At 28.5% G+C, this 13643-nt stretch overlaps 1 protein-coding gene across 1 annotated transcript in view; it reads left to right on the top strand.

Moving 5' to 3' along the window:
• LOC132935090 (lachesin-like) overlaps window positions 1-13643 on the top strand; it is an 83551-nt gene that overhangs the window by 3025 nt on the left and 66883 nt on the right. The window lies entirely within an intron of this gene.

The raw sequence follows: 13643 nt of genomic DNA on the forward strand, positions 1-13643 counted from the left end.
AAAGATAAATTTCAGCCTTGTCTAGTTTAAAACCAGATTACCTGATGTTATATAATTAAAATGAAACTAATTTATATTACGTAGTACTATGTTTATATTTCATTGAAGTCAATTTTTATAGTCATTATAGTAGAAATCGATAAAAAAGTGGATTAAAAACGTCAAAAAGTCCCCCAAAAACATGGATTACTTGAAACACATATGTTCCTTGGAAAACATTGTGTAAGACATTCCAAAAAAAAGATTCAAATGCATTGAAATCCGAGCCCTAGTTATGAGCTTAAGAAAATGTACCTATATATTGTTTTTTTTTTAAAATACCCACAACTGATTATTGTTGTAAATGTGACAAATAATTTAATAAACATGTACCAATATCTGCACTCCCTTTTTTCCCGTTGCATTCGTCCCAGACATAACAATACCCTTCATTTTTATAAAAATCAAAAATTGTGAAGTTATACACATTTAATTTTCTTCTGTAGTATACTTGATTTTCTCCAGAAAATGGGAGGCTTAGGATAGCTTGTAGATCAAAGCAAATTGTTCTGAATGATTTTCCATTATCCAAGGCAGACTTTTTTTGTCATCACTTTTCATTTGCATTGCTACTTTTTCCCTTTCTTTATGCTGCACCCAATCATTTTCTATGTCTGTTTTGTCAATTGCATTGTTATATGCATTACAATGGAAACATTGGTCCTTTTTTGGTAAAAAAAGGACAGTTTAGGATCAAATGAATTAAATGTTTGTTTATAAATAAAAAAAGAAACAGGAGAAATATTTTTTTCTTTACAAAAATGATCGGTATATAAACGGTACATAAGAGCTTCATTAAGGTCTGATGATAGGTATAGCTTACTAGAGTCACGTCTACAATAATGAGACTAATAATGTGCAGAATTGTATGATTAAATTGAATATGCACTTAACTCATTTTTCAAAAAAATGTCACTTATTACACTTGTGCGCTACAACATCGAAATAATGTTATATACCTAGAATGACAATATTAGTTATTATATTCCCATTCCTACTTGTGGTATAAAATTAATATACATAATATTATGATTTTATTTCTGTCGTTGGATTCACTACCTATCATGTCTTTGGCATATGCGCTTTACTTTCTTGATTTTTTTTTGATGAAAGGTTTATAGTTTGTTGCTTTGACAAGTAACTGTTAATATTTTATACGGGATTTGTATATCCATGCATTAGCATATTTTAATTTCTGATATATTATGTTTTTTTAATAAAATTATTATTCCTGCTTTACTAGTTTGTTGTAACTACTCTGTTTTTTTAAATAATGATATGTCACTCAATTTTCTTTAGACTCATGCTGTATTGGTTAAAATTCTGAGCTAACAGTAAATAATTTGGTTTATTTTGCAGTGGTAAGTTTTGATTGTGTTTCAGTAAATACTTTATAGTGTCGAGAGTTTTCAGTTATTCCTACATATTGAAATATTGGTTTTAAAATTATAGCATGTTCTTCATCAAATCTTGTTGGGCTTTTGCCAGTAGTTTCATCTGGGCGTGATGTTATATAGGTATTATTTTATGTTTTTCTGTAGATAATATAATATTAAGTGTTAGTAATATTTGAGTAAGTATATAATATAAATAATACTAGTTACATATATTTGGTCGGTGATCTACGATTGTCCCTTTTAGTAAAATGATTGCGTACAATTTCTCTACCTAGGCCTTAAAAACATTACGATTGCGTACGAAAATGAGTGCAACGTTGCCAACATGTACTATTAAAAAAATCATTATTATATTATAGTCGATTAAAAACAATATAAAATATTTAGGTATATAATAAAAATACACATTATAAGTTATAAATTAAAACATTGGTATCGATAACCAGTCCCTGATAAAAAAAATTTATTTAATTTAAAATAATAATGATATACTTTGAAAAAACATTATTATAGTCAACTAAAAACTTAAACTATACAGAATACAAATTATAAGTTATAAATTAAAACCTTGGTATCTTCGCTTGGAAAAATAAGTCCACCATGAATGCCTCCCTTATTTCTTAATGTTATCAACGAATTTAAAAAACATTCTTTTTTGGCAGCACTCAATGCATGTTTGCAAACATCACATTTCAGTACATTGGTCAATTTATGAACTACAAATCCTGAAATATAAACAATGATTTCTTTTGAAAAATTACTAAAAGAGTATGAACTGTGACTTCCAATATAATCATGGTCCATTATAAATGCAGAAATATCTTGTTCATTTTCTTCATCAATTAGATCAAAACTGCAACCTGAAAATTGTTATTTAAAACAGTAACTGGATCTGAACTGGAATAGTGAAGAATATCTATATCTTCAAGTGGTATACAATTACCAGTATTAAAACTTGGTATATCATTTGTTCTGATAACTAATTTTTGGTATGCTGAACGAAACTGCCTCACTGCTGGATTATTGTTATGCCCACCGTAGGCCCTTATACTACCGAAAAACAGTTCTATGTGATCTTGGCTAAATTTATAAATTTTCATATGTTGTAAGACATTAGTTTCCACAAAGTATATAGCTGTAAAATACTATTTAAACTGACTATAAATCCAAGAAACCCAGTTTTTCGTTGTGATTCAAGTACGGGTGTAAAAACTCCTGATCTATCTTGCATTTTAAGACCTTTAATATATGTTGTCATTTTTTCTGTGAACAATCTAACTTCTTGAATGTTTTCTTCACATAGTGCTTTTTTAAATCCTACACAGTTGATAGATTTTGAGTTTAATATGTCAAAGCCAGTATTAAAGAGTTCGATAAATTGTATGGTAGCACCTGCATTAGAAAACTCTTTTAGTTTGAGGCTATCTTTGCAAAATGTCAATGCATCTGCTACTGACTGACTAAGTAGTTGGGTTGCAAGTTTTACTTTCATCTTTTGTTTAAAATAAAGAAGATGCTGTTTTCGCAGTTTATTAGCAAGATGGCATCCTTCCTTCTCTTGCAAATAACACAATTGTCGGACATATTCAAATTTTATTTCATTATTTGTACTATCTCTAAAGACCTTCTTTTCACCAAAAGCATTACGAACCAATTTGATCATATGTGCAGTATCAAAAAGGGTTACAATTCTAAACCATAGAAAAAAGATACTAAACAGTTAACAAAAATAATGAAGTTAAGAACTCATGGCATATTAGAGGGAATCAACACACGAGATAACAAATGTATCAAAGATAATGGCATCACAGGTGAATCGTTTTACCATATATTGTACAATAATTTTTGTGTACTATCCACTTAAACTGGCAATCATATACCTTTTGCGCTTCACTTTCTTGTGCAGCTGAAATATGTAAGGCCCTCTCTATATTACTCTATGGTCCGAAGTCACCCAATTTTACGGTATCTACAATATTATTATTCTATTATGATGGTGTTGATAAAAAAAACATATGATATAAAATAATCATGGACACTAGTGTGATCTATGAATGGCAGCAAAAACTACAACAAGTCAATGACTTATTGCAGTGACTATAGTTTATCGTAGTAAATTGTGTATTAAATATTAGTCTGACATATGTAGTTTTACACAGAATACGTGTATTATTATCAAATTTGACAAAAAGTCAATATTGAAAAATCGGTGACTTAAGTCGCTATTGACCGATTCAATTGGTTTATGTCTAAGAGACAGAAGTCTTAACAATATTTAAATAATCATTTACAACTACATTTACAAATTAGTCAATTTCATGATAGGTACATATTTTTAATTTGACATTTGTCATTTAAAATCTTAATTTTATGTTTTTCTGTAGATAATATAATATAATATTATTTAGTGTTAATAATATTTGAGTAAGTATATAATATAAATAATGAATTACATATTATATTTTGTGGCGGTACCCCGCGCACAGTTACTGTTGACATTGAAGCTTAAATGGACCAATGACTTTGATATCAATGTAAATAAGTAACGACTTTATTGTTATGTATAAGTATAATATAAATGTAACGTACAACTCGACTGTATCAGTAACTATACGCGTACCGTATACAAACCCTTCCTCAAATATAATTTCTTTGATTGTCACTCCTATGGCTGACCGTAGTTTCTCGAAACATTCCTTTACCAAAGGCTTGGTCAGGATGTCAACAATCTGGTTCTGTGTCCCAATGTACCGTAGTTGAAACAATCTTTCATCGTACTTTTCTCGAATCAAATGGTATTGTGTGTCAATGAGAATTTAATCCTCTTGTAAAATTCTGGATTTTTCATTAAACGGATAGCTCTTTGATGGTAGTGTATAATACTGTGTACGAAATGTTTCGGCTTCCGTTGACGATAATGACACACAATAATCTCTCTGTGATGTCAGCAATATTATACTTGACCCATATCTGAATAGATATTCCGACTTCGAATGTCTTATTTGAATATCACCTATGTAATCAGCATCACTAAATATTTCTAATGATAATTGTTTATTATTATTAAAATATAAACCATAATTAAATATTCGTTTAACAAATCATATAATCAGTTTTATTAAGTTCCAATGAATTTTGTCAGTTTACTAGAAAACAATTTGCAAAATGTACTACAAATGCAATATCTGGTCTTGATACCTGAGATAGAAACAAGAATCTTCTAACTGCCTTATTTATTAATAAATATAACAATAATTTAAAATAAAAATATTTGAATAATATTTTTAATTATTAACTTACTTATCTTTGAAGAGTGCTTTCTGGACCGGCAAACTTCGGACATGCTTCTCTTAATGTTTTTTTTTATGTACAATTATGGCATTATGATATTTAATGTAAATGTAAAGCTTCAATCAAAAAAATTAAAACCATGTAATTATAATTTTTTAAAGTTATCAAGTTATCAACTATTAACTATTAACAAGTTCCTTATTCAGTCCAACAAATGCAGGTTTTTGGTCTAATAGAGGATCAAAACTCTTGTCTTTGTTCTCAAATTTATCTCCAACAATTGATGAAATAATATTGTCTATGTTTATCTGATGAAACGAAGTCATGATAGTGGAATAATCTGGTTCATTAATTCCTTAATTTTTTTTGTATGTTTTCTTTTCATTTACTATTATAATATTTGATGTAAATAGGTATAAACCTTAAATCACAAAAAATTAAAATCCGTTAATTATTATTATTTATAGTCATCAAGTTATCAACTATTAACTTTCTGTCAGCATTATACTATAATGAGGACTTTGGAACACCAAACTCCTGACATGCTTCTCTTAATGTTTTTTTTATGTACAATAATCGAAAGTGGTTTCAAAAACAAAAGAGCTATTCACAGGTGCTGTATCACAATCAGTTAGATTTGGTAGAAAATAGCGACATTGATAAGGATTCGCTGATTCTATAGTCAGTCAATTATTTTATATATTTAATGATGTTATGTAATATATTGCTATTCAGATATTCTTAATATAACAGATTTTTATTAAACCGCCAATTGTCTTGTAATAATAATCGCTAGAAAAATGTATTAGATACATTTTTTTTACCGCATACAGGGCAAACAGAACGTTATTATGTAACAAAAATTAAGTTCTAATTCAGTGGTAGGAAGAAACGCTTTGAACGGAATCCGTTCCTTTGATTACGTTTCATTTTTAGGAACTAAAAAATTATTAATTATATGATATATTTCCTCATCAATTAAATCTTAGTTCACAACTATGCTAATGAATTGTTGGAAAGACAGTTCATATAAAATTAATTGTTTAAAAGACAGCATATTATTTTAGCTAAAGTTTAATGCAGGATCTCTGGACGGATACTCTGCAAACGTACATTCGAACACCCCGTTAGACTGTATAGAGTAATAACCTTTTACAATTTTCCAGCCAGTCTTTTGTCTATGCTCCTGCCATAAATATGCTAATATACCACCATGAATTTTATATTCGTGATTATTTCCAAGACTGTTATATTATACGACTTATTGTTTATCCATATCTGCCATTACAAGTATCCAGTGTGCAAATTTTTTTTTTGTATAATTCTGTCCAACAAATGCAGGTTTTTGGTCTAATAGAGGATCAAAACTCTTGTCTTTGTTCTCAAATTTATCTCCAACAATTGATGAAATAATATTGTCTATGTTTATCTGATGAAACGAAGTCATGATAGTGGAATAATCTGGTTCATTAATTCCTTAATTTTTTTTGTATGTTTTCTTTTCATTTACTATTATAATATTTGATGTAAATAGGTATAAACCTTAAATCACAAAAAATTAAAATCCGTTAATTATTATTATTTATAGTCATCAAGTTATCAACTATTAACTTTCTGTCAGCATTATACTATAATGAGGACTTTGGAACACCAAACTCCTGACATGCTTCTCTTAATGTTTTTTTTATGTACAATAATCGAAAGTGGTTTCAAAAACAAAAGAGCTATTCACAGGTGCCTTATCACAATCAGTTAGATTTGGTAGAAAATAGCGACATTGATAAGGATTCGCTGATTCTATAGTCAGTCAATTATTTTATATATTTAATGATGTTATGTTATATATTGCTATTCAGATATTCTTAATATAACAGATTTTTATTAAACCGCCAATTGTCTTGTAATAATAATCGCTAGAAATATGTATTAGATACATTTTTTTTACCGCATACAGGGCAAACAGAACGTTATTATGTAACAAATATTAAGTTCTAATTCAGTGGTAGGAAGAAACGCTTTGAACGGAATCCGTTCCTTTGATTTCGTTTCATTTTTAGGAACTAAAAAATTATTAATGATATGATATATTTCCTCATCAATTAAAACTTAGTTCACAACTATGCTAATGAATTGTTGGAAAGACAGTTCATATAAAATTAATTGTTTAAAAGACAGCATATTATTTTAGCTAAAGTTTAATGCAGGATCTCTGGACGGATACTCTGCAAACGTACATTCGAACACCCCGTTAGACTGTATAGAGTAATAACCTTTTACAATTTTCCAGCCAGTCTTTTGTCTATGCTCCTGCCATAAATATGCTAATATACCACCATGAATTTTATATTCGTGATTATTTCCAAGACTGTTATATTATACGACTTATTGTTTATCCATATCTGCCATTACAAGTATCCAGTGTGCAAATTTTTTTTTTGTATAATTCTGTCCAACAAATGCAGGTTTTTGGTCTAATAGAGGATCAAAACTCTTGTCTTTGTTCTCAAATTTATCTCCAACAATTGATGAAATAATATTGTCTATGTTTATCTGATGAAACGAAGTCATGATAGTGGAATAATCTGGTTCATTAATTCCTTAATTTTTTTTGTATGTTTTCTTTTCATTTACTATTATAATATTTGATGTAAATAGGTATAAACCTTAAATCACAAAAAATTAAAATCCGTTAATTATTATTATTTATAGTCATCAAGTTATCAACTATTAACTTTCTGTCAGCATTATACTATAATGAGGACTTTGGAACACCAAACTCCTGACATGCTTCTCTTAATGTTTTTTTTATGTACAATAATCGAAAGTGGTTTCAAAAACAAAAGAGCTATTCACAGGTGCTGTATCACAATCAGTTAGATTTGGTAGAAAATAGCGACATTGATAAGGATTCGCTGATTCTATAGTCAGTCAATTATTTTATATATTTAATGATGTTATGTAATATATTGCTATTCAGATCTTCTTAATATAACAGATTTTTATTAAACTGCCAATTGTCTTGTAATAATAATCGCTAGAAAAATGTATTAGATACATTTTTTTTACCGCATACAGGGCAAACAGAACGTTATTATGTAACAAAAATTAAGTTCTAATTCAGTGGTAGGAAGAAACGCTTTGAACGGAATCCGTTCCTTTGATTACGTTTCATTTTTAGGAACTAAAAAATTATTAATAATATGATATATTTCCTCATCAATTAAATCTTAGTTCACAACTATGCTAATGAATTGTTGGAAAGACAGTTCATATAAAATTAATTGTTTAAAAGACAGCATATTATTTTAGCTAAAGTTTAATGCAGGATCTCTGGACGGATACTCTGCAAACGTACATTCGAACACCCCGTTAGACTGTATAGAGTAATAACCTTTTACAATTTTCCAGCCAGTCTTTTGTCTATGCTCCTGCCATAAATATGCTAATATACCACCATGAATTTTATATTCATAATTTTATACACATTCGTGTATGTATAGCCATGGTTTGCATAAGTTTGTAATCTTTTCTCATAACGTCAGATAAGCCAGTTAATTTACACAATTCCGGAACCAAATAGACTATTGTGTCTTCTTCGCCAAACTGTCGTATAGACCTTTTATTTTTTGTAATTAACATTGGTTGGTTTACAGAATAAATTGTCAACTTCCATTTTTCTTTATAATAATCCATATCTGCCATTATAAGTATCCAGTGTGCAAATTTTTTTTTTGTATAATTCTGTCCAACAAATGCAGGTTTTTGGTCTAATAGAGGATCAAAACTCTTGTCTTTGTTCTCAAATTTATCTCCAACAATTGATGAAATAATATTGTCTATGTTTATCTGATGAAACGAAGTAATGATAGTGGAATAATCTGGTTCATTAATTCCTTAATTTTTTTTGTATGTTTTCTTTTCATTTACTATTATAATATTTGATGTAAATAGGTATAAACCTTAAATCACAAAAAATTAAAATCCGTTAATTATTATTATTTATAGTCATCAAGTTATCAACTATTAACTTTCTGTCAGCATTATACTATAATGAGGACTTTGGAACACCAAACTCCTGACATGCTTCTCTTAATGTTTTTTTTATGTACAATAATCGAAAGTGGTTTCAAAAACAAAAGAGCTATTCACAGGTGCTGTATCACAATCAGTTAGATTTGGTAGAAAATAGCGACATTGATAAGGATTCGCTGATTCTATAGTCAGTCAATTATTTTATATATTTAATGATGTTATGTAATATATTGCTATTCAGATATTCTTAATATAACAGATTTTTATTAAACCGCCAATTGTCTTGTAATAATAATCGCTAGAAAAATGTATTAGATACATTTTTTTTTACCGCATACAGGGCAAACAGAACGTTATTATGTAACAAAAATTAAGTTCTAATTCAGTGGTAGGAAGAAACGCTTTGAACGGAATCCGTTCCTTTGATTACGTTTCATTTTTAGGAACTAAAAAATTATTAATAATATGATATATTTCCTCATCAATTAAATCTTGGTTCACAACTATGCTAATGAATTGTTGGAAAGACAGTTCATATAAAATTAATTGTTTAAAAGACAGCATATTATTTTAGCTAAAGTTTAATGCAGGATCTCTGGACGGATACTCTGCAAACGTACATTCGAACACCCCGTTAGACTGTATAGAGTAATAACCTTTTACAATTTTCCAGCCAGTCTTTTGTCTATGCTCCTGCCATAAATATGCTAATATACCACCATGAATTTTATATTCATAATTTTATACACATTCGTGTATGTATAGCCATGGTTTGCATAAGTTTGTAATCTTTTCTCATAACGTCAGATAAGCCAGTTAATTTACACAATTCCGGAACCAAATAGACTATTGTGTCTTCTTCGCCAAACTGTCGTATAGACCTTTTATTTTTTGTAATTAACATTGGTTGGTTTACAGAATAAATTGTCAACTTCCATTTTTCTTTATAATAATCCATATCTGCCATTATAAGTATCCAGTGTGCAAATTTTTTTTTTGTATAATTCTGTCCAACAAATGCAGGTTTTTGGTCTAATAGAGGATCAAAACTCTTGTCTTTGTTCTCAAATTTATCTCCAACAATTGATGAAATAATATTGTCTATGTTTATCTGATGAAACGAAGTAATGATAGTGGAATAATCTGGTTCATTAATTCCTTAATTTTTTTTGTATGTTTTCTTTTCATTTACTATTATAATATTTGATGTAAATAGGTATAAACCTTAAATCACAAAAAATTAAAATCCGTTAATTATTATTATTTATAGTCATCAAGTTATCAACTATTAACTTTCTGTCAGCATTATACTATAATGAGGACTTTGGAACACCAAACTCCTGACATGCTTCTCTTAATGTTTTTTTTATGTACAATAATCGAAAGTGGTTTCAAAAACAAAAGAGCTATTCACAGGTGCTGTATCACAATCAGTTAGATTTGGTAGAAAATAGCGACATTGATAAGGATTCGCTGATTCTATAGTCAGTCAATTATTTTATATATTTAATGATGTTATGTAATATATTGCTATTCAGATATTCTTAATATAACAGATTTTTATTAAACTGCCAATTGTCTTGTAATAATAATCGCTAGAAAAATGTATTAGATACATTTTTTTTACCGCATACAGGGCAAACAGAACGTTATTATGTAACAAAAATTAAGTTCTAATTCAGTGGTAGGAAGAAACGCTTTGAACGGAATCCGTTCCTTTGATTACGTTTCATTTTTAGGAACTAAAAAATTATTAATAATATGATATATTTCCTCATCAATTAAATCTTAGTTCACAACTATGCTAATGAATTGTTGGAAAGACAGTTCATATAAAATTAATTGTTTAAAAGACAGCATATTATTTTAGCTAAAGTTTAATGCAGGATCTCTGGACGGATACTCTGCAAACGTACATTCGAACACCCCGTTAGACTGTATAGAGTAATAACCTTTTACAATTTTCCAGCCAGTCTTTTGTCTATGCTCCTGCCATAAATATGCTAATATACCACCATGAATTTTATATTCATAATTTTATACACATTCGTGTATGTATAGCCATGGTTTGCATAAGTTTGTAATCTTTTCTCATAACGTCAGATAAGCCAGTTAATTTACACAATTCCGGAACCAAATAGACTATTGTGTCTTCTTCGCCAAACTGTCGTATAGACCTTTTATTTTTTGTAATTAACATTGGTTGGTTTACAGAATAAATTGTCAACTTCCATTTTTCTTTATAATAATCCATATCTGCCATTATAAGTATCCAGTGTGCAAATTTTTTTTTTGTATAATTCTGTCCAACAAATGCAGGTTTTTGGTCTAATAGAGGATCAAAACTCTTGTCTTTGTTCTCAAATTTATCTCCAACAATTGATGAAATAATATTGTCTATGTTTATCTGATGAAACGAAGTAATGATAGTGGAATAATCTGGTTCATTAATTCCTTAATTTTTTTTGTATGTTTTCTTTTCATTTACTATTATAATATTTGATGTAAATAGGTATAAACCTTAAATCACAAAAAATTAAAATCCGTTAATTATTATTATTTATAGTCATCAAGTTATCAACTATTAACTTTCTGTCAGCATTATACTATAATGAGGACTTTGGAACACCAAACTCCTGACATGCTTCTCTTAATGTTTTTTTTATGTACAATAATCGAAAGTGGTTTCAAAAACAAAAGAGCTATTCACAGGTGCTGTATCACAATCAGTTAGATTTGGTAGAAAATAGCGACATTGATAAGGATTCGCTGATTCTATAGTCAGTCAATTATTTTATATATTTAATGATGTTATGTAATATATTGCTATTCAGATATTCTTAATATAACAGATTTTTATTAAACTGCCAATTGTCTTGTAATAATAATCGCTAGAAAAATGTATTAGATACATTTTTTTTACCGCATACAGGGCAAACAGAACGTTATTATGTAACAAAAATTAAGTTCTAATTCAGTGGTAGGAAGAAACGCTTTGAACGGAATCCGTTCCTTTGATTACGTTTCATTTTTAGGAACTAAAAAATTATTAATAATATGATATATTTCCTCATCAATTAAATCTTAGTTCACAACTATGCTAATGAATTGTTGGAAAGACAGTTCATATAAAATTAATTGTTTAAAAGACAGCATATTATTTTAGCTAAAGTTTAATGCAGGATCTCTGGACGGATACTCTGCAAACGTACATTCGAACACCCCGTTAGACTGTATAGAGTAATAACCTTTTACAATTTTCCAGCCAGTCTTTTGTCTATGCTCCTGCCATAAATATGCTAATATACCACCATAAATTTTATATTCGTGATTATTTCAAGACTGTTATATTATACGACTTATTTTTTATCCATATCTGCCATTACAAGTATCCAGTGTGCAAATTTTTTTTTTGTATAATTCTGTCCAACAAATGCAGGTTTTTGGTCTAATAGAGGATCAAAACTCTTGTCTTTGTTCTCAAATTTATCTCCAACAATTGATGAAATAATATTGTCTATGTTTATCTGATGAAACGAAGTAATGATAGTGGAATAATCTGGTTCATTAATTCCTTAATTTTTTTTGTATGTTTTCTTTTCATTTACTATTATAATATTTGATGTAAATAGGTATAAACCTTAAATCACAAAAAATTAAAATCCGTTAATTATTATTATTTATAGTCATCAAGTTATCAACTATTAACTTTCTGTCAGCATTATACTATAATGAGGACTTTGGAACACCAAACTCCTGACATGCTTCTCTTAATGTTTTTTTTATGTACAATAATCGAAAGTGGTTTCAAAAACAAAAGAGCTATTCACAGGTGCTGTATCACAATCAGTTAGATTTGGTAGAAAATAGCGACATTGATAAGGATTCGCTGATTCTATAGTCAGTCAATTATTTTATATATTTAATGATGTTATGTAATATATTGCTATTCAGATATTCTTAATATAACAGATTTTTATTAAACCGCCAATTGTCTTGTAATAATAATCGCTAGAAAAATGTATTAGATACATTTTTTTTACCGCATACAGGGCAAACAGAACGTTATTATGTAACAAATATTAAGTTCTAATTCAGTGGTAGGAAGAAACGCTTTGAACGGAATCCGTTCCTTTGATTTCGTTTCATTTTTAGGAACTAAAAAATTATTAATGATATGATATATTTCCTCATCAATTAAAACTTAGTTCACAACTATGCTAATGAATTGTTGGAAAGACAGTTCATATAAAATTAATTGTTTAAAAGACAGCATATTATTTTAGCTAAAGTTTAATGCAGGATCTCTGGACGGATACTCTGCAAACGTACATTCGAACACCCCGTTAGACTGTATAGAGTAATAACCTTTTACAATTTTCCAGCCAGTCTTTTGTCTATGCTCCTGCCATAAATATGCTAATATACCACCATGAATTTTATATTCGTGATTATTTCCAAGACTGTTATATTATACGACTTATTGTTTATCCATATCTGCCATTACAAGTATCCAGTGTGCAAATTTTTTTTTTGTATAATTCTGTCCAACAAATGCAGGTTTTTGGTCTAATAGAGGATCAAAACTCTTGTCTTTGTTCTCAAATTTATCTCCAACAATTGATGAAATAATATTGTCTATGTTTATCTGATGAAACGAAGTCATGATAGTGGAATAATCTGGTTCATTAATTCCTTAATTTTTTTTGTATGTTTTCTTTTCATTTACTATTATAATATTTGATGTAAATAGGTATAAACCTTAAATCACAAAAAATTAAAATCCGTTAATTATTATTATTTATAGTCATCAAGTTATCAACTATTAACTTTCTGTCAGCATTATACTATAATGAGGACTTTGGAACACCAAACTCCTGACAT

The sequence above is a fragment of the Metopolophium dirhodum genome, chromosome 1 (assembly GCF_019925205.1).
Source record: "Metopolophium dirhodum isolate CAU chromosome 1, ASM1992520v1, whole genome shotgun sequence".
NCBI lineage: Eukaryota > Metazoa > Arthropoda > Insecta > Hemiptera > Aphididae > Metopolophium > Metopolophium dirhodum.